The sequence below is a fragment of the Carcharhinus amblyrhynchos genome, chromosome 18 (assembly GCF_965287045.1).
Source record: "Carcharhinus amblyrhynchos chromosome 18, sCarAmb.v2.hapA, whole genome shotgun sequence".
In the NCBI taxonomy this organism is placed as follows: domain Eukaryota; kingdom Metazoa; phylum Chordata; class Chondrichthyes; order Carcharhiniformes; family Carcharhinidae; genus Carcharhinus; species Carcharhinus amblyrhynchos.
Genome location: NC_137341.1, coordinates 49005563 through 49033219, shown reverse-complemented (window position 1 = coordinate 49033219; position 27657 = coordinate 49005563). Strand labels below are relative to the sequence as shown.

The 27657-nt window shown below is 44.2% G+C and overlaps 1 protein-coding gene across 4 annotated transcripts in view; it reads left to right on the top strand.

The window, feature by feature from the left end:
- rhbdl1 (rhomboid, veinlet-like 1 (Drosophila)) overlaps nucleotides 1-27657 on the top strand; it is a 261415-nt gene that overhangs the window by 87533 nt on the left and 146225 nt on the right. Inside the window, exon 1 of one of the 4 annotated variants that reach the window (XM_080206158.1) lies at nucleotides 5606-5675. The exons of the other annotated variants lie outside the window; for them this stretch is intronic. The gene's annotated coding sequence lies outside the window, so the exon portion shown is untranslated. Of the gene's footprint in view, nucleotides 1-5605; nucleotides 5676-27657 lie in introns of those variants that run through there. 4 annotated transcript variants of the gene reach the window in all.

Genomic DNA, 27657 nt, shown 5'->3' with positions numbered 1-27657 from the left:
AAAGAGGTGGATGGGGGTAAGGCAGTTGACGTGGTATATATGGACTTTAGTAAGGCGTTTGATAAGGTTCCCCATGGAAGGCTTCTGCAGAAAATGCAGATATATGGGATTGAGGGTGATTTAGTTAATTGGATCAGGAATTGGCTAGCTGATAGAAGACAGAGGGTGGGGGTTGATGGAAAGTATTCGTCATGGAGTTCGGTTACAAGTGGTGTGCCTCAGGGATCTGTTTTGGGGCCACTGCTGTTTGTAATTTTTATAAATGATCTGGATGAGGGTATAGAAGGATGGATTGGTAAATTTGCTGATGACACCAAAGTCGGAGGAGTGGTAGATAGTGAAGAGGGGTGTCATAGTTTACAGAGAGACTTGGACAAGTTGCAGAGCTGGGCCGAGAGGTGGCAAATGGAGTTTAATGCGGAAAAGTGTGAGGTAATTCACTTTGGCAGGAATAACAAATGTGTAGAGTATAGGGCTAACGGTAGGACTCTGAATAGTGTTGACGAACAGAGGGATCTAGGTATATATGTGCATAGATCCCTGAAAGTTGGAAATCAAGTCGATAAGGTTGTTAGGAAGGCATACGGTGTCTTGGCGTTTATTGGTAGGGGGATTGAATTTTGGAGCCGCAACGTCATGTTGCAACTGTACAAAACTCTGGTGCGGCCGCACTTGGAGTATTGTGTACAGTCCTGGTCCCCACATTATAAGAAAGATGTGGAGGCATTGGAGAGGGTGAAAAGGAGGTTTACCAGGATGTTGCCTGGTATGGAGGGAAGGTCCTATGAGGAGAGGCTGAGGGATTTGAGGTTGTTTTCATTAGAAAGAAGGCGGCTAAGAGGAGACCTTATTGAAACGTACAAGATGATTAGAGGTTTAGATAGGGTGGACAGTGATAGCCTTTTTCCTTGGATGGAGAAAGCTAGCACGAGGGGACATAGCTTTAAATTAAGGGGTGGTAGTTATAGGACGGATGTCAGAGGTAGGTTCTTTACCCAGAGGGTGGTAAGGGTATGGAATGCCCTGCCTGCTGCAGTTGTAGATGCGCCAAGTTTGGGGGTGTTTAAGAGGTCTGTGGATAGGTTTATGGATGGAAAGGGAATGGTTTAGGTTAGGGGGTCATTGCTTTTTTCTTAATTGGTCAGCGCAACATCGAGGGCCGAAGGGCCTGTTCTGCGCTGTAATGTTCAAAAAAAATGAGGATTTACAACAGTTGATGATAGTAAGAGGTTTGCTTTCAATTCCAGATTTTTTATTAATTGATTTAAAATCCTCCAGCTGCCGTGATGGGATTTGAATCCATGCCCCCAGAGCATTAGCCTGGACTTTGGGATTAATAGTCCGGTGATATTACTTGGTGCCACCATCTCCCCCAGATAACATAGTGAGATTAAAGCTAAACTGAAACTTAAAAGATGATCAAATTAGAGCTAACGACTCAAGATAACAATGAGGAATATCAAAGGGGAATTAACATAGCTATGAAATTTAATTTAAAAGGAAACACTAAAGGCTTAGTAGAAGCATATTGTAAAAAGAATGGTTAAAAAGCAGATAAGAGTGAAGGATGAAGGCAAGGACTAGTATTGGTCTTGAAATTCTTCAGGGGTTCTCTTGGTTATCTGTTGCATATTCAGCAGGAAACTAATCGTGCTGAAATGGTGCTAAAAATTGATATTTGATTTGTTTCTTACAAAGTTCTATTGGTTTCCATTTGAGGTTACAGCCAGACACTAGGAGAAACCCTGTGGAATTTGAGAACCTTTACAAATAGAAACACAGGAGAAGGTAGGAGCAGGAGGAGGCCAGTCGAGCCTGCTCTGCCGTCCATCATGACCATGGCTGATCATCCCACTCAATAGCCTAATCCTGCTTTCTCCCCATAATCTTTGATCCCATTCGCCCTAAGTGCTATATCCAGCCACCTCTTGAATGCATTCAATGTTTTGGCATCAACTACTTCCTGTGGAAAACATTGTAGCAGCAGTGAGAATGGAGAGCGTACTGGAGGTGGATGGCAGACTGTTGTAGAATTGTGGAATGGATACAGTTCATAGGGTGTCAGTTCATCTTGTTGTGCTACTGCTGGCTTTCCGCAAGAGCAACTCAACTAGTCCCAACCCCTCACCTTAGCCCCGTAGCCTATTGTCTTTAGAGTCATAGAGGTTTACAGCATGGAAACAGGCTCTTTGGCCCAACTTATCTATTCAAGTAATTATCCAATTCCCTTTTGAAAGCCATGGTTGAATCTACCTCTGCCACACACACACACACACACACACACACACACTCAGGCAGTGCATTCCTGATCCTAATCACTTGCTATGAAAGAAAAAGGTTTTCCTCGCATCACCTGTGCATCCTTTGGCATTCACTTTTTAAATGGATGGCATGGTGGCACATTGGTTAGCACTGCTGTTTCAGAGCGATATGGACCCTGGTTCAATTCCTGGCTTGGGTCACTGTCTGTATGGAGTTTACACATTCTCCCCATGTCTGCATAGACTTCCTCTGCGAGCTCCGGTTTCCTCCCACAGTCCAAAGATGTGCGGGTTCGGCGGATTGGCCATGTTAAATTGCCCCTTTGTATCAGGGGGACTAGCTAGCATAAATATATGAGGTTATGGTATAGGGACTGGGTGGGGTTGTGGTTGGTGCAGACTTGATGGGCTGAATGGCCTCCTTCTGCACTGTGGGATTCTATGATTCCATGAAATCGGTGTCCTCTGGTTCTTAACCCTTCCACCTTTGGAAATGGTTTCTCCTGATGTATTCTATCCAGATCCCTCATGATTTTGACTATCTCGATCAAATCTACTCTCAACCTTCTCCTCTTTAAGGAGAAAGGCCCCAGCTCATTCACTATGACTAGGTAACTGAAACCCTTCATTCCTGAAACTAATCCCATAAATCTTTCCTTTGTATCATACATCCCTCCTAAAGCACGATAACCACAATTGGATGCAGTTTTCCAGATGAGACTGTACTAGTGTTTTATAAAGACTCACCATAACTTCTTCTGTGATTTTTGTAAATTACACTGATTCTTTGGTTCTAAAAGTTTATAAAGCCCAAAATACCATATGCCTTGCTAAACACTTTCTCAACCTGCCTTATCACTTTCAATGATTTGTGCCCATGACTGTTCTCCTTGGAGAAGAGAAGAGAAGAGGAGATTTGACAGAGATGTTCAAAATCATGAGGGGGTCTGGACAGAGTAGATAGGGAGAAACTGTTCCCATTGGTGGAAGGGTCAAGGACGAGAGGGCACAGATTTAAAGTAACTTGTAAAAGAAGCAAAAAAGTGATGTGAGGAGAAACAGTTTTACGCAGCAAGTGGTTATGGTTTGGAAGGCATAGCCTGAATGTGGTGAAAGCAGCTTCAACTGAAACATTCAAAATGGAATTAGACTGTTACCTGAAAAGGAAGAATGTGGTAAGGGATAAGGGGAGGAGGCAGGGGAATGTCTGGAGGTGAGTTGCTTATTTGGAGAGCCAGGGCAGACACGATGGGCTGAATGGTCTCCTTCTGCATGTAGCAGTTCTATGATTCTGTGACATACCCTTGTGTCCTCCTACTCCTCTATCTCTTTAGAATTATATTCTTTATTTTATATTGCCTCTCCTCCTTCTTCCTAAGAAAACGTAAAACTTCATACTTTTATATATTAAATTTCATCTGCCACTCGTCAGTCCACGAAGCCATCTTGCTTATGTCCTCTTGAATTGTTCAGAAATAATTATGGAAAGGAATTGACTTCTGAAAAGAATTTGGGATAGTTAAGTCACTGGATCCTTCCGGCATGTACCAAAGAACTTTGGAAGAAATCAGATAATAAGCACTTCCCCCTCTGAAATTTCTATCCCCAACTTCCTACAATATTTATCCATTGAAGCTCAATGACAGCCTGATTGACACAATCTTTCAGTTAGATTTGATGCAATCTTTTGGACTTGACTTTGACAAAGGGTCGTCTGGACTTGAAATGTCAGCTGTTTTCTGTCCCTACAGTAAAGTTTATTTATTAGTCACTAGTAAAACTTACATTAACACTGTAATGAAGTTATCATGAAATTCCTCTAGTCACCACACTCCAGCACCTGTTCAGGTCAGTGCACCTAACCAGCATGTCTTTCAGAATGTGGGAGGAAACTGGAGCACCTGGAGGAAACCCATGCAGATATGGGGAGAATGTGCAGGCTCCACACAGACAGTGACCCAAACCAGGAATCGAACCCAGGTCCCTGGTGCTGTGAAGCAGCAGTGCTAACTACCATGCCACCTGCCAGACCTGCTGAGATTTTCCAGCATTTGCTCTTTTGGCTTCTGGACTCAACCCTTGGTGATGAAGAACTACCTTCCTGAACTGTTGCAGTCCATGTACAACTACAATGCTGTTAGGAAGGGAGTTGCAAGATTTACCCAGTTTCATTTAAGGAACAGTGATATAGTTCTCAGTCAGAATGGTGTATGGATTGGAGTGGACTTCGCAGGTGCTGGTGCTCTGGCACTTGCGTGGCGTGAATATTCCTTGCCATCTATCAGTCCAAGCCTGAATGTTGTCCAGGTCTTGCTACATGCAGGTTTTTGAGGAGGCCCAAAAAGAACAGAACACAGCACAATAATCAGGAAACATCCTTGTTTCTGAAGAAGGGAGGAAATTGATGAAGCAGCTGAAGATGGTTGGGCCTTGGACACACCCCTGAATAACTCCTGCGGCGATCCCCTGAGGCTGACATAATTGACCTGCAACAGCCACAATCATTTTGCTTTGTGAAAGATGTAACTCCAACCAATGGAAATTTTCCTCCTGGCTTCTCACTGATTTCAGTTTTGCTAGGGTTTCTTATCACAGACCTTCTCTTTAGTTCTTTCCTCCCTTTCCTGTCCCTGCTTGTTTTTTTTTTCTGCCTCCACACTTAAAATCTGTACCATTCTCTAGTTCCGATGAGTGGTCTCTGTCTGGATTTTGAGGTAGCCATGGCAGCGAAACTTTCTCTGAAGCTAGTAGCAACATCAGGAATGTATATGTGCAAATGAGCTTGGAAATGCAGAAGTGGCTGTCAATGATCTGTGCTTCCCCATAAAGTGCGCTGTTAACCCAATCCCGAACCCCACAACCCACCAAGAACCTGTCCCTGCCAACTGCGATCAAGTAGAAGTCAATCAATTCCCAAAAACACGCCATTTTCTACCCTTCATTTCACTATAAAAATCTTGAAAAAGTTATAACTTTTTGAATGAGGTACAACTAGGTTTTAGTAGCATGCAAAGTTCATGATTATTACTGAACAGTTTTACTGGCCCTGAAAAAGTAATTTTATAATTGTGGCATGTCAAATTTCTCCATTACGATAAATAATTTAAAAATGATTTCAAAAATTGTTTGTGATATTTAAGCTTCAACTTTAATCCCATGTGTATGTCCCAATCATTAAAATTTTAATTAAAATTCAGTGCATCTTACTTCTTGCTTTGACCTCTGGAAATAGTTCAATGTGATTGGCTGTTTACCTTGCTGATGACATCACTGCTCCTGGACACTTGGCGATCCCCTTAACTTTTTTTTTATATGTTCATGGGATGTGGGCATCACTGGCTGGGCCCATTTCTGAAGGCATTTAAGAGTCAACCACATTGCTGTGGATCTGGAGTCACATGTAAGCCAGACCAGGTAAGGACGGCAGATTTCCTTGCCTAAAGTACATTAGTGAATCAGATGGGTTTTTACAACAATCGACAGTGGTTTCACAGTCATCATTAAACTTATAATTCAAGATTTTGGGACCAGGTTCAAGCTGACTTGGGATAGAACAATAAAGGAATTAAGGGTTATGGTGAGCGGGCGGGTAAGTGGAGTTGAGTCCACGAACAGATCAGCCATGATCTCATTGAATGGCGGAGCAGGCTCAAGGGGCTAGATGGCCTACTCCTGCTCCTAATTCTTATGTCCTTAGGGGAAATCCATGTCACAGAGATTGCTGGATCTTGGTGGGCATTTTTCTTTGAGGTCAGCAGTGAGCACCATCGCTTTCCGCTAACTGAAAAACCTAGGCCTCTATTTCTCTCTCCATAGTTGCTGCCTGGCCTGCTGAGAAATTGCAGCATGTTCTTTTTACACTGTAAAAGAAACTCTGGCCACACTATTTCACTCCTTACATATACACTTGTACCTTTGGACTATAGACCAGTTGATGTAAAACATTTGCTCAAGAAGGAACGGAAAGATCAATTGGCTAATTATAGACAGCATAATGTCAGTAATGTGTAAAGGTGGCACGGCGGCACAATGGTTAACACTGCTGGCTCACAGTGCCAGCGACTGGAATCCGATTCCTGCCTTGAGTCACTGCGAAATCCGTACATTTTCTCTTTGTCTGCGTGGTTTTCGTTCCACAATCTGAAAGACGTGCTGGTTAGGTGCATTGGCCGTGCTAAGTTCTCACTCAATGTAGCCTAACAGGCACCGCAGTGTGGCGACTAGCGGATTTTCACAGTAACTCCATTGCAGTGTTACTGTCAGCCTAATTGTGACACCAATAAATGAACTTTAAACTTAGAATCCATAATTCAAGATGAAGTTAGTGTGTTTTACAAGTAAATGGGTCAATCAGGGAGAGCTAACACAGGCTGAGTAAAGGCAAGTCATGTTAAATTTAAGGCTTCAATTATAACGCATGGTTTATCTAGAACAGGTGATCGCGAGATGAATTGGAAACTCATCTGCTGGGCTAGAAATCATAGCTGTGGCAATTTAAATTCCTAAAACTCATTAACATGGATAGTTAGAAGCTTTTTTGAATAGTCAAAAGCTTTTTTGGATAGTCAGAAGCTTTTTCCCAGGATGGAAGAGTCACTTACTAGGGGGAGACATAGGATTAAGGTGCAAGGGGCAAGGTTTAAAGGAGATGTACGAGGCAAGTTTTTTTTTCCACAGATGGTGGTGGGTGCCTGAAACTCGCTGCCAGGGGAGGTGGTGGGAGCAGATACGATAGTGACTTTTAAGGGGCATCTGAACATATACATGAATAGGGTGGGAATAGAGGGATATGGTCCCTGGAAGGATAGGAGGCTTTAGTTCAGTTGGGCAGCGTGGTCACTGCAGGCCTGAAGGGCCGAAGGGCCTGTCCCTGTGCTGTAATTTGTTCTTTAACATACCGGTGGTGGACTTCCCATTCAGAACACAACATGTTAATGGGTGGGAAGTGACTGCTGACCAAGGATGTTGTAAACCGCATGATTGATTCATAGGAACTTGTTTAGATCTGAAACACAGTCTGAAGGTCAGAACACATTTAGTTATTCATTAGCCTTTCTGTTTTAAACAAGTGTCATCTGAAGACAGAGCATCTTGCTGACAACAGAGAGTTTAACCACGTGGTGTGGAGGAAATCAGCTCAAATCACAGTGGCCTCTTGCATCAGATAATGCAGCATAAAGTGAAACCATATTCTTTTTCAGATTTTCTCTTATCTCACTTACCACATTGTCAGACATTCTGCCGTGAGTAATTCATCCTATTTCAAACTGACTACTGGTTCATTATCTGTTTACACTGGAGCCTTTGCGATGTGAACTGGCTGTTTAAACTCATGGTGTGGCGATGCCAGCGTTGGACTGGGGTAAACACAGTGAGAAGTCTCACACCACCAGGTTAAAGTCCAACAGGTTTATTTGGTAGCAAACGCCACTAGCTTTCGGGGCGCTGCTCCTTCGTCAGGTGAGTGGGAGTTCTGTTCACAAGCAGGGCATATAAAGAGACAAACTCAATTTATAGAATAATGATTGGAGTGTGAGTCTTTACAGCTAATCAAGTCTTAAAGGTACAGATAATGTGAGTGGAGAGAGGGTTAAGCATAGGTTAAAGAGATGTGTATTGTCTCCAGACAGGATAGTTAGTGAGATTTTGCAAGTCCAGGCAAGTCATGGGGGTTACAGATAGCATGACATGAACCCAAGCGGGTTCTGTAACCCCCACGACTTGCCTGGACTTGCAAAATCTCACTAACTGTCCTGTCTGGAGACAATATACATCTCTTTAACCTGTGCTTAATGCTATCTCCACTCACATTGTCTGTGCCTTTAAGACTTGATTAGCTGTAGAGACTCACATTCCAATCATTATTCTGTAAATTGAGTTTGTCTCTTTATATACCCTGTTAATGAACAGAACTCCCAGTCACCTGACGAAGGAGCAGCACTCCGAAAGTTAGTGACCTTTGCTACTAAATAAACCTGTTCGACTTTAAGCTGGTGTTGTGAGACTTTTTAACTGTGTTTAAGCTCACACAACATGCTGAATCTGCTCAACTGGTTCTGAATAATCAAACCATGTTCATACAAGCAAATCTGTCATCTTTGCTCAAATCTCTTGTCAAAAAATAAATCCAAGCCTGAGGAGGTAAAATATGTTCCGATGGATTAAATGATCAGATTCTGCCAAAAGTTGGTTCAATTCCATTCCAAATCCTGGACCAGTTCTGCATTGAGGAAGATGTGGTTGGACCTTACAACACTTGTTTTGCAATTTTCCCCCTATCACTCTTCAGCTGGATGACCTTAAACCTTTTGAACTATTATTGTCTCAGAGCACCAGCCAGCGAAACACTCATCCATGCCTTCGTTAGACCCAGGTTTGGGTTATGAGCAGGGGCAGAGTGGGGCAGTCTCGAACAAGGGGACATGGCTACAAGATAAAAGGCTGGTCATTTATAAGTGAGCTGCGCTGTGTAGAAATTTCCTCTTGCAGAGAGTGGTGAATCTCTGGAATTCTCTGTCCCAAAGGATAGTGAAGGCTGGATCATTTAAGGCTATGGGCCAAGTGCTGGTAAATGGGATTAGACAGGCAGGTCAAGGCCTTTTATGCATTGGTGCAGGTTCGATGGGCTAAAGGGACTCTTCTACACTGTAGTATTCTGTGATTCTGATTCATAGCATTAAAAGTGAAGGTGGATAAGTATTTGATAGATCGAGGAATAGGGGGCAATGGAGAAATGGCGCAGAAAAGGAGCTGAGGCCAGAATAGATCAGCCATGACCGTATTGAATGGTGGGGCAGGCTTGAAGGGCCTGGTGGCCGATTCTTGCTCCTGTTTCTTGTGTTGTTCTTTGTATCCTGGATGCTCTCAAACACTCCATCCACCATAGACATTCACATATCCAAACTCTGCTGTCCATATCCTTTCCCTTCCTAATCTCTATTCGCCCATCACCCTTATCTTGGAGACCTACACTGGCCTACAGACCATCATAAGAACATAAGAACATAAGAAATAGGAGCAGGAGTAGGCCATCCAGCCCTTCGAGCCTGCCCCGCCATTCAATAAGATCATGGCTGATCTGTCGTTGCTCAGTTCCACTTTCCTGCCCTCTCCCCATAACCCTTAATCCCTTCTCCTATCAAAAACCCATCAACCCGCGTCTTAAAAATATTTAGCGAGGCAGCCTCCACCACTTCAACAGGCAGAGAATTCCAGAGATTCACCATCAAAGCCTCCAGTTCAGAATTCTCATTCCTTGACTTCTCTATAACTTCCTCCAGCCCTGCAATTACACCTCCCCACTCCCGCCCACTCCATTTTTCAGACTGTGGGCTTTGTGATTTCTCCTTCTGTTATCCCCCATTTCCCCTACAATGACACCAAGTTCTTGAGTTACAAGATCTTGCTTTTGTCACAGGTAAATTATTTAATAGTGAATTTCTCTACTATTGATTTGATTTGATTTATTATTGTCACATATTATCATACAGTAAAAAGGATTGTTTCTTGCACATTATACAGACAAAACATAGAGAAGGCAATGAGAGAGTGCAGAATGTAGTGTTACAGTCATGGCCAGAGTGGAGAGAAAGATCAGCTTAATTCAAGATAAGTCCATTCAAAAGTCTGACAGCAGCAGGAAGAAGCTGTTCTTGAGTCAGTTGGTGCGTGACTTCAGACTTTTGTATCTTTTTCCTGAGGGAAGAAGGTGCAAGAGAGAATGTCATGGGTGCATGGGGTCCTTGATTGTGCTGGCTGCTTTGCCGAGGCAGGGGAAGTGTAGACAGAGTCAATGGATGGGAGGCTGGTCGGAAAGTAAACTCCACAGGGTTAGATGGAAGAAATAAAACGGTGGGGCAAATCAATAGATTTTTCAGAGAGTGGGCACAGGGATGATGGGCCCACATGACTTCTTTCTACTTGTCTATATCTGTGATTCAAATTTCAAACAACATGAAGAAGAAATAGTTGCTGGATGAATGGGTATTATTGAGAAAGTTCAATTCCCCTGATTATAGATGATACTCAGAATACATACTTTAGCCATTCCATGCAGTATTGTAGTATTTTCTGGCAGCAAGCAGAATAAACTCTCTTCGTCCAACACAATACAGTTCGAATGTATTAACACCTGATTCTTTCTCTACATCACATGGGTTCAAAAGCAAAATACTGCGGATGCTCCAACAGGATTTCTGTCTCTTAAACATCCACCCTTTAATGTCCACTTAATATCCCATTAGGTTTATTTCTCAAACACAACTCTGAAATTATCTTGGAGATCTTGTAGCGCAGTGGGTAGCATCCTTTTTTTTGAGCCAGGAGCTCTGAGTTCAAGTCCCACATCAGGACTTGATGACCATGGACGATGTATTCATAACATAATCAAAGTGGTTGATTATCAACCTCTAAATCCTCCCCGATACATGCCAATGGCAGGCAGTAAGAGTAGGAGAGATTCCTGGTCAGCCATGTAATAGAAAGGTAATTGGGGCCTTTATCATTGCTACCCATAGTTGCAGGTGCAACATGCATGAAAAGTGTATGTTGCCACTGCAACTCGGGCTCCTTGTTGCAGGGGATGGGGGGAGGTGCTGGTTGGCTGGATGCCTGGTTCAGATCAGATTGGCGCCCAACAGCACGGGGCTCATCTGGCTGGGGTGGATTCAGGACCTGCTTCCTAACCCTACCCGTGGTGGAGGTTGTGGTACTGTGAGTTGGACCTGCCTTTGGACAGAGAACTCAAGGAGAAGAATATAAAAGAATGAGATGTGGAAATGCACAAGTGCACCGCATTATTTGAATATAATGGACAGCATTCTCCAGTTGTTTATAACCCACTGCCAACCAGGATGGAGAATTTGGTGTTCAGCCAAATCTTCGTTCATTACAGTTGAATTGGAGAATCCCAGCCCCGGATGAGGTTCGAGAATATATTTTGCTAAGGGTGTTGGATTCTTCAAAGTACCATGAAATCATAGAATCCTACAGTGCAGAATGAGGCCATTTGGCCCATTGAGTCTGCACCAACCACAATCCCATCAAGGCCCTATCCCCAAAAGTGTATGCATTTACCTCAGCTATTAAGGGGCAATTTAGCATGGTCAATCCACCTAACCGCACGTTTGGACTGTGTACAGAAACCCGTGCAGACAGCGGCCAAGCCAGGAATTGAACCCAGCTCCCTGGTGCTGTGAGGCAGCAGTACTATCCACTGTGCCACCGTGCCACCCGTCATGAGCCTTGCTTGTAACTAACCTGGTTTCCATTTACTTTTACAGAGTGGCTAGTCAGCAAAGTCTCCTTACAGGCCATGGACATTGCAACATATCTTCTGCTCCAGTTGTGCATTTAACACACTAAAAATAACCCTTCTGTGCAGGACTGATCACGGGGTATTTGCTGAGTTTTAAATATGTTCAGTCACTGAGAATTTAACAGAGGGCACATATGACTGCAAGTGATAAAAATATGGGATTTCCACAGGGATTCTTCTGATCTACTGCTGTAACATTGGCAAGGGATCCCATGGAATTGCTGGGAAATGGTGTTAATGGCTAAAAAAGCCACTTATTCTATTTCTCTGAGCTTTCTCCTGATTTTCAGCCAGTGCTTTGCTGGGTGATTGGGGAACTCGACAAGAATCCTCCAAATTATATTCAATTCACTTCAATAAGTATGGCCCGGATATTCCGAGGCTTTGCACTCATTGTTGGATTTCCATTCTGATTGAACGTCCCCGACTTGACATTCTCGCATTTCTTTCAGGACTTTCTGAGTCTGGTTTTCCCAGAAATGTGGAACACAGCGTCCCTCAGAGAGCTCCATTGCAGCAGAGTAGAATCCGAGGAAGACAGGACCTGCCCACTCTTAGCATCACTAGCTACCATATAAGGTCCAGCTTGGATGTTAGTCAATGGGTAATTGGACAAATAGTCGAATGGGCTAGGTGGCAGAATGGGTAGGTAAGTAGGTAATTAGGAAGGAGAGGTGAGGCAGTGGATAAATAGGTAGGCAGTTTGGTTGAGGTGAGTAAGTTAGTAAGAGGTAGTTGGTGAGGTGGCAGTTGAGTGAGGTGGAAGGTGGGTGGGTGACAGATGGCTGAAGTGGTAGGTGAATAGGATGGCAGGTGAGTAAGGTGGCAGGTGGGCGGGGTAAGACGGCAGGTGGGTGAGGTGACAGGTGGGTGAAGTGGTAGGTGAATAGGATGGCCAATCCACCTAACCCACACATCTTTGGAGTATGGGAGGAAACCGGAGCACCCAGAGGAAACCCATGCGGACATGAGGAGAATGTGCAAACTCCACACAAACAGTGACCCAAACCGAGAATTGAACCCAGGTCCCTGGCGCTGTGAGGCAGCAGTGCTAACCACTGTGTCACTGTGCCGTCCAGCAGCAAAGGAATATAACAGGGCACAAACAGGGGTAAATGTAAATCTCTCCACTTTGGCAGGAAGGATAGAGAAACAGTATACTATTTAAATGGAGAAAGGCTGCAGGACTCAGTGAAACAGTAGGATCTAGGTGTCCTGGTACATGAATCACAAAAAGATCAGAATGCAAATACAGTAAGTGATCAGGAAGTAAGTAGAATGTTGGCATTTATTGCAAGGGGAATGGAATATGCTTCATTTATTTGTTGGACATGGGCATCATTGACTGGCCAGCATTTATTGCCTAGTTGCCCTTGTTCAGAGGGCATTTAAGAGTCAACCATATTACTGTGGCTCTGGAGTCACATGTAGGTAAGGGCAGCAGATTTTCTTCCTTAAAGGACATTAGTGAACCAGATGGGTTTTTCCCAGAATCAACAATAATTTCATGGTCATCAGTAGATTCTTGATTCCAGATTTTTTTTTCCTTGAATTCAAATTGCACCGTCTGCTACTATGGAGGGATTCAAACCCGGTTTCTCCAGAACGCTAGCTGAGACTTCTGGTAATAGTCTAGCGTTCACACCACTCAGCTGAGACTTCTGGTAATAGTCTAGCGTTCACACGACTCAGTCATCGCCTCCCTTAATATAAAAGTAGGGATGCTTTACTACAGCTATAATAGGCCTTGGTGAGACCACATACCGTATACAGATTTAGTCTCTTTTGTCAAAAGAAAATTGTAATTACTTTAGAAGCAATTCAGAGAAGGTTCACTAGACACATTCCTGGGGTGAAGCGGTTTTTGTATGAAGAAAGGTTGAACAGATTAGGCTAATGCCCATTGGAGTTTAGAAGAATGAGAGATGATATTATTGAAACTTGTAAAATTCTGAGGGGACTTAATAGGGTGCATACCTGGAGGATGTTTCCTCTTTCGGGGAGGTTAAAACAAGAGCACATAGTTTAAAGATAAGAGAGCCCTCTTTTTAAGACAGAGATGACGGTAAACTTTTTCTTCCAAAGTGTGTGGAATTCTCTTTCCCAGAAAGTAGTGGACTCTGGGTCACTGAATTTGTTCAAGACAAAATTTAACAGGTTTTTGTTAGGCAAGGTATTCAAAGTTTATGGGGTCAGACAGATCATAGAATCCCTACAGTGCAGAGGGAGGCCATTCAGCCCATTGAGTCTGCACCAACCACAATCTCACCCAGGTCCTATTCCTGTAACCCTGCGTATTTACCCTGCTAATCCCCCCTGCCCCTGGGGTCAATTTAACATGGCCAATCAACCTAACATGCACATCTTTGAACTGTGGGAGGAAACTGGAACACTCGGAGGAAACCCATGCAGATACAGGGAGAATGCGCAAACTCCAAACAGACAGTGACCCGAGGCCGGAATTGAACCTGGGCCTCTGGGGCTGTGAGGCATCAGTGCTAACCACGGGTGGTATGATGGCACAGTGGTTAGCACACCTAATGAAGGAGCAGTGCTCTGAAAGTTTGTGTTTCCAAATAAACCTGTTAGACTTTAACCTGATGTGAGACTTGTTACTGTGCCCACCCTAGTACAACGCCTGGATGATGAAACAGGCTCAAAGGGTCAAATGGCCTATTCCTGCTCCTACATTCCTCTGTTAGAATCATAGAATCCTATAGTGCAGAAGGAGGCCATTCGGTCCATCGAGTCTGTACCAACCATAATCTCACCATAACCCCATGCATTTATCCTAGCTAGTCTCCCTGACACTAAGGGTCAATTTAGCATGGCCAATCCACCTAACCCACATATCTTTGACTGTGGGAGGAAACCGGAGCACCCGGAGGAAACCCACGCAGACATGGAGAATGTGCAACTGAACACAGACAGTGTCCTGAGATTGGAATTGAACCCAGGACCCTGGAGCTGTGAGGCAGCAGCGCTAACCACTGTGCCACCATGCTGCCCATGTTCATTTGTCTCCTTTGTCCACTGCTCAGCATTATAGTAAAAGAGGTAAAGTCATTAATTTGGAAATTAAATCACAATAGGTGCTTGTGTGCCAAAGCATGCAATCAGGTCATTTGCATTTTTTAATCTTCATCCAAAGCTCCGCTCCATGTGCATTAATAAACGAAGATTTGCAATTTTATAGCACTTTTCACAACCACTGGATGTCTCAGTGCACTCAGCCAATAAAAGATTTTTTGAAGCCTAGGAGTGTAGGAAATGTTTAATGCGTAACGTTACCCTGCAGAGTGGAAAAAGATTGCAATTTCTGAAAGTCACGTTGTTGACATCTGAGAAAGGAATAGAGGGCTGAATTTTACCTACTGCCCCATCGGATGTCAGTGCAGGGGGAGGGGGACATGTAAAATAGGATGGGAACCACTCACCACCTCCCACCCAACTCCAAGCTCACCTCCGCAATACAGGAGGTGGTAATCAAGGGTCAGTTTATCATGTGACCAAGCTAACTGACTCCAATAATATGCTACCTGCTCCATAACATAGTCAGTGTGGGCAGTCAGATAGGAGTGGACAGCCTGGGTTTGAAGAAATTCTTCAAAGGGTGGGAAGAAAGGAGCGGTTGCTATCTTTGGGGTTGGGGGGGTAATGTTTCCCCCCAATACAGAACCCTCCCCTTTGTCCTACCTGCCTGCTGCCTTAAACCCCTCACCCCACCCTCACCCCCTGCTCCCCTTCCTCTCCAACCAGCCCAAATCATCCCTGCCCAAGACCCAGGACTTAACAGTTTCCAGGGATCCATGGATCTTCTTCTGCTCCCTCATTGAAGTCCCACTAATGCACTCTTGATGATTTTGGGACTTTTGGAGCTGCCAACCTGTCCAATTAGCTGGCAGTTCTCAAGAATGGGAGTCCCTCCCCAGTGAGGTGTGAATGTGAAACTGACCCCTTTTTTGATTTAATTTATTATTGTCACGTGTATTAGTATATAGTGAGAAGTATTGTTTCATGCATGCTATACAGACAAAACATACTGTTTATAGGGAAGGAAAGGAGAGGGTGCAGAATGTAGTGTTACAGTCATAGCTAGGGTGTAGAGAAAGATCAACTTAGTTCGAGGTAGGTCCATTCAAAAGTCTGACAGCAGCAGGGAAGAAGTTGTTCTTGAGTTGGTTGGCACTTGACCTCAGACTTTTGTATCTTTTTCCCGACGGATGGAGGTGGAAGAGAGAATGTCCGGGGTGCGTGGGGTCCTTAATTATGCTGGCTGCTTTGCCAAGGCAGCCGGAAGTGTAGACAGAGTCAATGGATGGGACCCATCCATATAGCCCATCGGCAGCACTTTTATGGCTGCGGAGTGGGCTAGTATGGAGCAGATCAGCTCCATGTTCTGCAGTTGAGGAGGTGGGGGGGCGGGGAGGGCAAGCTGCATCCTCCATGATAAATATGCCATAATATTCAGCCCCTAGGTTAGCATCTTAGGATGTAAAATGTAACATGTTGCAGATGCTTGACCCCCTTGGGCCTTTTTTGTCTTAATTTGAAACTTACAGCATGAACATTTTACTTTCTCACTGTGATTCATGAAGTCTAGATTTTCCAATTGGATGCTCCCCAATGTGCTGAACTCTAATCTCTCTGTATTTTAAAGAATCCTCCTCATTTATATATTATGATATCAAGAAGTGCTAGCAATACTTTAAAATGCCATCTTCATTTATATATTGTGATACTGAGGAGCGCTAATGAAAATAGGAACCGGGAAAAAAACGCTCCACCGGTTAGAATCATAACCAGCAAAATGGAAAATCGTTGTGGTTCATAGAATCCTACAGTATAGAAGGAGGCTATTCGGCCCATCAAGTCTACACTGACCACAATCCCATCCAGGCCCTATTCCCATAACCCCATACATTCACCCTGCCAATTCCCCTGACATTAGGGTCAACTTATCACGGCCAGTCAACCTAACCTGCACATCTTTTGGACTGTGGGAGGAAACTGGAGCCTTTCAGAGGAAACCCACGCAGACACAGGGAGAATGTGCAAACTCTGCACAGCCTTGGTGACTGAAGGCTGGAATTGAACCCGGGTCCCTGTTGTGATGAGACAGCTGTGCTAATCATTGTGCCACTGTGCCGCCCCGATTGTTGGTTGAACATCTCAGTTCCAAGACACCACTGCATGAGTTCCTCAGGGTAGTGTCTAAGGCCCAATGATCTTCATCAATGACCTTCCATCCATCATTAGGTCAGAAGTGAGGATTTTGCTGATGTTTGTTCATCACCATTTGCGACTCCTCAGATGGTGAAACAGCCTGTGTCCATATGCAGCGAGACCTGGACCAAACATTCAGATTTAGGCTGATGACTGGTAAGTAACTTTGGCACCACACATGTGCCAGGCAATGACCACCTCCAACAAGAGAGAATCTAATCATCTCCTCATGACATTACCAGCACAGAAACCCCCACTATCAACAATCGGAATCTGAATTGTACTAGTCATATAAATACTGTGTGTACAACAGCAGGTAAGTGGCTGGGAACTCTGCAGAGAGTAACTCACCCCTGACTCCCATAGCCTGTCCATCACTTCCATAATTCCTCCATAATTTGTTTTTGTCCATTCGTGAGACATGAGCGTCGCTAGCTGATCAACATTTATTGCCCAACATTAATTGTCCTTGGAAGGCAGTTGAGAGTTAGGCACATTGCTGTGGCTCTGGAGACACATTTAGGCCAGACCAGGTAAGGACAGCAGATTTCCTTCCCTGAAGGACGTTAGTGAACCAGATGGGTTTTTCTGACAATCGATAATGGTTTTGTGGGCATCAGTAGATTCTTAATTCCAAATTTTTTTTTATTGAATTCAAGTTCCACCGTCTGCCATAGTGGGATTCAAATCCGGGTCCCCAAAACATTAGCTGAGTTTCTGGATTAATAGTCTAGCGATAAAACCACTCGGCCATCATCTATCTCTGTGTCTATGTGGGAAAAAGTTGCACAACATATAAAATTCTAGAAGTTTTCTTGCAGGATGCCTCACATTGATCTAGGAACTTCAACATGAATTCTTGTGTGAGATAGAAACTCTGATGGGAACTTAGGTCTTTTTTATTATATCTGGGTCCATGAAATCCCTACAGTGCAGAAGGAGGCCATTCGGTCCATTAAGTCTGCATAGACCACAATCCCACCCAGGCCCGATTCCCATCACCCCACATATTTACTCCACTAATCCCCCTGACACAAGGGTCAGTTTAGCATGGCCTATCAACTTAACCAACTGGTGATTAGAGTTTCATGATCCATGGCTGCAGAAGTCTTTACTCTCACATTAGCTTGAAATGGCAATACATCATGATCATGGATAGTTGTTCCTCTGTGAAGAATCCAGGCAGATGAGTTGTTTTCTTCATTTTGTTTTAATCTTGAAATGCATCTTCTGTTCCCAACATGAAGCTTTACGTCAGAAGGAAATGCATTTCCATTTTCTTCCCATTACCGATGATTTTGTTGTCAGCTTAGAGATCTGACGCCAGCAATTCCTTTCACTACACTTAGCATGCAGCAATTTCAGAAAAACAAAGGAAGGAATCAGTAAGCTTTGCGAGGCACACTCATGCATGGACACAGGCTTGCAACAAACCATGTATTTCTGCACAGTCTCAACCCAGGCATTTTGTAAAGGGGAGTATGTGGGAGGTCACAGAGCAGGAACAATCATTCTGGACATTTCGCACATTTTCTGTTGGCTCCTCTTCACCCTTGGCACGCTTTCTTTCATGCTGCATCATGTTAAGCATGGCATGCTGTGATTGTGTGACTTCTGAAGCCTGATCCAGTATGTGTGTCGGTGTGATATTCACATGCTGTGGTGGTATCAGAGATTTGCGGATGCAGCTGTCTCTCTCTGCAGCCTCCACCACCAATATTGGTCAAAGTGAAGGTAAGATTCTCAGCAGTTGTGAGGATGCAGGTGCCAGCAGGAAGGCATGCTGCACTTTCCTGATAACCCTCTAAAACTTCTTCTGAACAGATCAATTCAGAGATGAAGCAATGAGGAGCACGAGGGAGGGGGGGAGTTGGAGCTAAGATGAAAATTGTGCCTTAAATGCAACTCAACTTAGTGTCCATGGAAGGTCTGAGGGGAAGGAGATTGGGAGATTGTATGAGTGGGGAGGACATTGATAGGGAAATTTAGCAAGTGGGAGAGTTTAAAATGCTCACCTTGTACCTGAATTTTGCTCTTAAAAAATAATTCAGTCTGTAGTTAGCAGTGAATGGAAAGTATGGTGTTAGTGGGCTAACTTATCTCTTGCCAGCAGTTAGGCAGGGTAAACTCCCTCTCAGCTGTGGGAACTGAGCAGTTAATTAACTAATGGGTTTAATATGGTTCCTATAGTCCCAGTTCCAGTTTTCTATAAATTCAGAGACTTCAATACAGCTGAAGCCAATGGAATGCAGCAAGAAAACTGAGAGCAAGCTTTGGAGTTTGGTAAGAGGGGGAGTTTGGTGAATGGTGGGACGGTGCAGGATGGTTTGGGGCAGGGCGGGATAGGGCAGGGTGGGATGGGGTGGGGTGGGACAGGGTGGGATGGGATGGGGCAGGGTGAGATGGGGTGGGGCAGGACGGGGCAGGGTGGCGTGAGGGGGAGGTATTTGTTTCTCTTCACTTTTTCTATCTTTCTCACCCCATTGGATTGGTTCCTGCTCCACATGGAGTACGAATCTGTTCAGTGGGTAAATTCGATTCCACTGCTAAGGTTTAAAACAGTACGCAACTCTTATTTCATTCATTTGTGGCACATGGGCGTCACTGGATGGCCAGCATTTATTGCCCATCTCTAATTCTGATTTGATTTGATTTATTATTGTCACATGTATTTACAGTGAAAAGTATTGTTTCTTGCGCACTGTACAGACAAAGCATACCATACATAGAGAAGGAAAACAAGACAATGTAGAATGTAGTGTTACAGTCATAGCTGAGAGGTAGAAAAAGGTCAACTTAATGCAAGGTAGGTCCATTCAAAAATCTGATGGCAGCAGGGAAGAAGCTGTTCTTGAGTGGGTTGGTACATGACGTGAGACTTCTGATTCTTTTCCCCAAGGGAAGAAGGTGGAAGAGGGAATGTCCGGGGTGCATGAGGTCCTTAATGACATGCTATAAATCTCACCAACTTTTACAGATGCACCTTAGAAAGCGTTCGTCCTGGTTGTATCACAGCTTGATATGGCTCCTGCTCTGCCCAAGATCGCAAGGAACTACAGAAGGTCGTGAAGGTAGCCCAATCTGTCACACAAACCAGCCTCCCATCCATTGACTCTGTCTACTCTTGAGGATGTGATGAGTATGAAGTGGGTAGATGTGAAATTGTCCATTTTGGCAGGAAGAATGCCAAAGAAGCATATTATCTAAATGGTGAGAAATTGCAAAGCTCAGAGGTGCAGAGGATCTGGGTGTCCTAGTCCATGAATCATAAAAGGCTAGTCTATAGGTGCCGCAAATAATTAGGAAAGGGAATAGAATGTTTTTGTTTATTGTGAGGGGCATTGATGACAAAAGTAGGGAGGTTATGCTTCAGTTGAACAGTTGTCCAGATATGGTGAGACCATATCTGGAGTATTGTGTACAATATTGGTCTCCTCATTTAAGGAAGGGTGTAAATGTGTTAGAAGCAATAGAAGGTTTATGCACTATTGCCAGGAATGGGCAGGTTGTTTTATGTGGAAAGATTGACGAGGTTAGATTTGTATCTACTAAAGTTTAGAAGAGTAAGAGGCGACTTGATTGAAAACTTTAAGAGCCTGGGGGGCATTGATGAGGGAGAGCTGGAGAGGATGTTTCCTCTTGTCAGTGAGTCTAGAATGAAGGGTCGCTGTTTAAAAATAAGGGATTGCTCATTTAAGATGGAGGTGAGGAGAAATGTTTTTTCTCAGAGGGTCATGTCTCTGAAACTCTCTTTTTCAGAAGACAGTCATAGCAGAATCTTTGAATATTGTTAAGACAGGGCAAGACAGATTCTTGATTGATGGGGGGGTGGTGAAAGGGTGTCAGGGTTAGGCGCAAATGTGGGGTTGAGATTGCAATGAGATCAGTCACAATCTTATTGAATGGCAGAGCAGGATTGAGGGGCCAAGTGGTATATTCCTCCTCCTAATTTGTGCGCAATACGAGTGAAACCCAGCAGTTGCCTGCTGATACAACACGGATAAAAGCAAATTACTGTGGATGCTGGAATCTGAAACCAAAGAGAAAATGCTGGAAAATCTCAACCAGTCTAGCAGCATCAGTAAGGAGAGAGAAGAGCTGGTGCTTTGAGTCCAGATGATCCATTGTCAAAAGCTTTTGACAAAGGGTCATCTGGACTCAAAATATCAGCTTTTCTCTCTCCTTACAGATGCTGCCAGACCTGCTGAGATTTTCCATTGCTTTTTCTTGATGCAACATGGAGCCAGAAAGGGTACCCCTGTTCTTCCTGACTGCTCATTCAGGTAAGTAAATATCTTTTTTCACTTGCCTTTTTAGTGACAATCCTTTAAAGAGCATTGATTCAGCAGCTGCAGGTCTGAGTAACCTGATCACCTGCAAGCTTTTGGTCACCTGTCTTAATATCATTCTCAGTGGCTCAATGTCAAATTTGATAATGCTCTTATGAACAACTTGGGATGTTCCGTTCCATTAATGGCACGCTATTGTTGTGTTTTGGATTCTGCTTCTACTATTGTTTCAGAGATGGCATTCCATTTCCTGATGTTAAAAATAAACTTTCTGAACCGACCCCTTTGCTCTTTTGGTAATGTTATGTATGCAGACCAGTTACCAATTCATCGATCAATGTTGTTCTAAGACAGTGGGTGAGATTTTATGGCCTTGCTCAAGCGAGGACAGAAATTCCCGCCTGAGGTGAACGGACATTTCCGTTGTCTGTCCTTCACCCGCTCTAATTCCATGGTAGGAAAAGACACAATTACAATGTAATTACAGATTGGAATGTGAAGAATGGTTGGAATGCGAGTCTTCACAGGTAATCAAGTCTTTACAGGTACAGACAATGTAAATGGAGAGAGGGATAACCACAGGTCAAAGAGGTGTGAATTGTCTAAAGCCAGGGACAGTTAGTAGGATTTTGCAAACCCAGACAGTACGGTGTGGTTACATGTAGTGTGACATGATCCAAAGATCCTGATTGAAGCCGTCCTCATGCGTGTGGAGCTTGTCTATCAGTTTCGGCTTGGCGATTCTGCATTGTGTGTCTTGAAGGTCGCCTTGGAGAACACTTATCTGAAGATCGGAGGCTGAATGCCCGCGACCGCTGAAGTGTTCCCCAACAGGAAGGGAACACTGCTGCTTGGTGATTGTCACATGGTGTTCATTCATTCGTTGTCATTGTGTCTGCATGGTCTTGTTGATGTACCATGTCTCAGGACATTCCCTCCTGCAGTGTATCAGGTAGACAACATTGGCTGAATCACAAGAGTATGTACCATGTGGTACCTGATGCGGTGTTCTCATGTGACATAGTGGACAGCATGGTGACACAGTAGTTAGCACTGCCGCTTCACAGCTCCAGCAACCTGCGTTCGATTCCTGGCTTGGGTCACTGTCTGTGTAGAGTTTGCACATTCTCCTCGTGTTGCATAGGTTTCGTCCGGGTGCTCCGGTTTCCTCCCACAGTCCAAGGACGTGCGGGTTAGGTTTATTGGCCTTGCTAAAAAATTGCCCCTTAGTGTCCTGAGATGTGTAGTTTAGAGGGATTAGCAGGTAAATGTGTAGGGATATGAGGGTAGAGCCTGGGTGGGATTGTGGTTGGTGTAGACTCAATGGGCCAGATGGCCTCTTTCTGCACTCTAGGGTTTCTATGATTCTATGATGATCCGGCATGTCTTACAGAGGTTGCTGTGACAGGGCTGCATGGTGTCATGTTCGCTGTCTGACATTCCAACCATTCTTCACATTCCACTCTGTAATTCTCTGGCAATTGTGCCTTTGTCTATATATGTCGTGTTTGTGAACCAACCTCTTCACTTATCTGATGAAGGAGCAGTGTTCTGAAAGCTCGTGATTCCAAATAAACTGTTGGTGTTTAACCTGGTGTTGTGAGACTTCTTACTGTGCTCAAAGCTTTAAATGCGTTGACTCCTGTCTTTGACATCAGAAGAATTGATATATTCAATTCAAATTGTTGAAGACCAACACAGTTGAGTTGCTCGGGGTGGGGGGTGGGGGAATTTTCCATGGGAATTGTAGGGGGAGGGGGGAGTGGCCACGCAAAGATCCATTCACCTCAGGTGGGATTTTCCAGTTTTGGGGCGCAGGTGGCTGGAACATCCTGCCCAAAGTCTAGTTCCCCCTTGCTATCAACTTTAACAAGGTCACTTCGAAGGAGCAAATACTCTGCTTCTGTGCAACAATGACAATTTTGTACATTTAAAGAAAGATGCAAAGTAGTAGAAAGGGGGGATCGTAGTTTCTATTGTCCATCCCACCTCCCTAAGTGGACTGAATTGAAGGTAATGATTCTCTCTAACTCTGGCATTCAGAATTGCTTTGCACACTACCCTCACATTACAAAAATGTATTTATTAGTGTCACAAGTAGGCTTACATTAACACTGCATGAAGTTACTGTGAAAATCCTCTAGTTGCCGCACTCCGACACCTGTTTGGTACACTGAGGGAGAATTTATTATGGGCAATGCATCTAACCAGCACATGTTTCAGACTGTGGGAAGAAACCGGAGCGCTCGGAGGAAACCCAGGCAGACATGGGGAGAACGTGCAGACTCCACACAGACAGCAACCCAAGCCTGAATTCGAACCCGGGTTCCTGGCGCTGTGAGGCAGCAGTGCTAACCACTGTGCCGCCCCATTTTTCTCGTAACACCCAGTTCCTCATTTTCACAATACTGCACCATACTAGGGAGTTGCAATCTCCTTTTGCTTGGTATTAATCTATAAATCGAAAAGAGAGGCTATTGGTTTTGATTGCAATTCATCAAAAATCAGATGCTGCATAGCAGTCAATGACACTGTCACCAAATGAACAAGGCTTGGGGGTGGGAGGGGGGAAGAATAGTTTCATTATGGAAACCATCCTAATGTACTTCACACGTGGGGCCAGAATCTGGTTTGGTAGATGATTGTATAAATTTGTTTACAAACCCTATCTGTTTTTGACAAAGTTGTCATTAACATTTAATAGTGAAAAATAAAGGTCTGTCATCAGCCTGGAGAGAGATTTGTTTGTTGGAGATTAGCCATTTCAGTAGTTTGCCCTGAGTTGTGTGTAATTATTCGCATTGAGAGCCATTAGGCATCCGTAAGTCGAGTATAGAGATGGGGGAGCAAAACTTAATCTATTCTTTACCTCTTAATGTTCCCCAGCTCCAGCTTTAGCTGTGCACCAGCATGTCAATTTTTAACATTCCTCACAGCAGCCACTCTGTGACTCCTGAGTTGGCCTTTAGAAGCTCTTTACTGTGCGCTGTTGGAAAGTAGACCAACAGTTTCTTGGCTATCAGTATTGGCTTGATTTGAATCCAAATCCTAGGGTTCAGCCAATGTTTAACCTGCAGCATCAGATAGCCTCACTGATTGGATATTGACCAAAGCATTTGTTTTAATTATAGTCAATCAAAGTTTTTGGCCATTGGCGATATTGTCACATATCAATTTGTTTTTTTTTACTGTTACTCGTAAGCTAAGGTTAGATTTACCTTGAAAGCTGCCAAAATTTGACTACTATTTGCCGTTATAAATTTTCCTAATTGTGCAGCCCAAATTAATGTCAGCAAAAACATGGCACAATGTCTCTAATGGTTTGGATGCAATGCACGCACAAACAGCTGTGAATTCATAACTGGTCCTCCTTGCACCTAATCATTCTCCTCCGATCAGCAGATCATTTGAGAATATGTTTTTCACAGTTGTGGCCCTCTACTCCCTCTGCTGGGCATTCTTCCTGCTTGCGCAGGTTTGTCCCGCCAATCATTTCAAGATGGCATTCCTGGTTTCTGTGGTCTTCTGCTTTGGTGTGCTTTCCCTCTTTGGACCTACACCTTGAACGGCGTCCTTTCCTGTGGGAGGTCACCTTCCCCATGAAGGCTTTTGCTTTCCTCCGGTCAATTTATGTTGCAATTTGTATTGCATTTTTAAAAGTTCATTTTACGGGATGTGGTATAACTATCCCTAACTGCCCTTCAATTTTTTATTCATTCGTGGGACATGGTCGACACTGGCTGGCCAGCATTTGTTGCCAATCCCTTGTTGCCCGAGGGCAGTTGAGAGTCAACTACAATCTTCTTTTGTTTGCAAGAGATTGGATAAAGCTCCATCTAGGACCCCAGCCACTACGCAATCATGAACTAATTTTCCCCCAGTATTCCATAGTCTCTGCTACCTGTATGGATCAACATGAACCAATCCATGCTGTCGCCTCATGTGTTTTACTCTACACTCACTGCCCCAAAAAAGCCAGCCCTGAGTCTGCAATCTGAAGGGAATGACTGAAAGAATTATTAGAGAAATACTGGAGAGAGCGAGCAAGTCATAGATTTGAAGATGGAACAGATTTGGAGAAAGGACAGGCAGACTGGGGAAACCCAGAATTAGTTGGCGCAGTGTCAAAGAATGAGTCATCAATCGCAATGCAAATACAGCCACAGGCAGAAATCTGAGCATTAAAACCCTTCTCCTGATGTAGACTTTCAGTGATCCTCAAATCTGAAATGCTGAACCCCATTCCACAACAACCCCACACTGCAGCATAACACTCCCACCACAACAACCCCCACCACAACATCCCCAAACCCCCACCACAACGACCCCCACAACCACAATCCCCACCAGAACACCCCCACTACAACACCCCCCACCACAACACTCCCCACCACCCACCACCACAACACCCACCCACGTTCACCACCACAACACCCCCCCGCACCCCCAACACACACACCCCACAACTCCACCACAACAACCTCCACAATCACAAACCCCACCACAACATCCCCACACCCCCACCACAACATCCCCCACCACAGCAACCCCCCCATCCCCCACCACAACATCCCCATACCCCCACAACACCTCCCACCATGACATCCCCTCAACCCTACCCCCCACCACAACATCCCCCCACACTCCCACCACAACACCCTTCCATACCCCACCACAACATCCATAACACTCCTGCACAATTCCATCACAACACCCCCCCACATCCCTGCTCCCCCATCATAACACCCCCCACCACAACATCCCCACCACCCCCATCACAACAGCCCCCCACCACAACAACCCCGCACACCCTCACCACAACACCCCCACACTCCCTCTACAAATCCCCCAGTCCCCACACCACAACGCCTCCCACCGAAACACCCCCCACCACAACACCTTACACCCCCACTAGAATAACTCCACACCTCCATCACAACACCCCTTAGCCCTACCACAACGACCCACACCCCCCACCTCAGCAACTCCACACCCCCACTCCCCACTACATCCCACACAGCTACAACTTGTGTGTTGATGATTAAATATATTGGCACAGATTTCATGGTCAGTGGCGATGCAACATGACTCACTGCTGATCTCAATGAAAGCTGCCAAAACAGGCTGTGCAATCTCTAAGCCATGTATTTCCCCTTTCCTGATGCCAATTTAAATGTGATGATAAGTCAGCCAGGGTAATCACCAAGCCACCAACAATGTTTTTTATTATTCATTTATGGAATATGGGCATCGCTGGCTGGGCCAGAATTTATTGCCCATTCCTAGTTGCCCAAGGGCAGTTGAGAGTCAACCACATTGCTATGGCTCTGGAGTCACATAGAGGCCAGACCAAGTAAGGACAGCAGATTTCCTTCCTTAAAGGGCATTAGTGAACCAGTTGAGTTTTTCCGACAACCGACAATGGTTTCATGGTCACGACTAGATGCTTAATTCCAGACTTTTTTTATTGAATTCAAATTCCACCATCTGCTGTGGGCGGAATTTGAACCCAGGTCCTCAGAACATTAGCTGAGTTTCTGGATTAATAATCTAGCAGTAATATCACTAGGCCGTAGCCTCCCCCATAATCATATCTGAGTAGGTCCAGCAGCCAATCCCATTGAAGCATTTCATTCTCCCAGACAGCAAACCAGCAAGTAAAATGTACTTGTTCTTCTCACTTTTAATCAAAATTTTAGAGTGAAATAAACATTTAGAATAAAATCTTGATATTAAGGTAGAAGCTGAAAGATAAAAAAACTTCAAAAATGTTTTTTAAAGATGTGATTTTATTTGTCATAATGGAGAAATTTGACACTGCTCAAATATAAGATTAATTTTTAGGGATAATTATAAAGTTGGTACATTTCAGGATTTCTGTATTTAATTGAACATGACGAGTCTCCAGAAGTTTCTGTCAGTTTCGGAGGAATACTGACACCAGATGTTGACAGTTTCATTGTCAATACTGCTGTAAAATCTGGGATATTAATTTTTTTTTTGCTTTCTCTTGAGTGAATTCATTGCAAGATAATTTGTGCCTCAGCCTAGTTTCCTATCACAGGTGTCTCAAATACAACAGTATTTTTTAACAAGGATCACTAGCATCCAAGTAATTTCACTTGTCTTTTTTCTCAGTTGGTACGTTCTCTACAAAAAGTAAATATTCACCAGGTTGGAGGAAGGGAGCCTTTATTAGGTTTTGACAATTCTTCCAGTTGGTTTATTTCAATATCTCCACTCTATATTGTCATTTGCCCATCACTCTCACCTCTATAGGATCGTGCCTTGTGGTTCTGTCGTGCTGTATTATTCTGAGTAATGAATTGCACTGTTCTTGCAGACACTGCAATCCCAGGCACATTACACAGAGAAGGTGCTGATCACTAATCCTTCTGCAGATCTTCCTCACCCAACCAAGTGCTCCTGACTTATTTGATGACTGCTGCAGCGTTTGTGTGTACAATGAGCTGTCAAACATTCCTTTTGCTGGTCTTTCTTTGTCTCGATGTGGAGGTTAGAGTGCTGCATGCCATCGGCACATGGCTAGCATTTAAATGATACA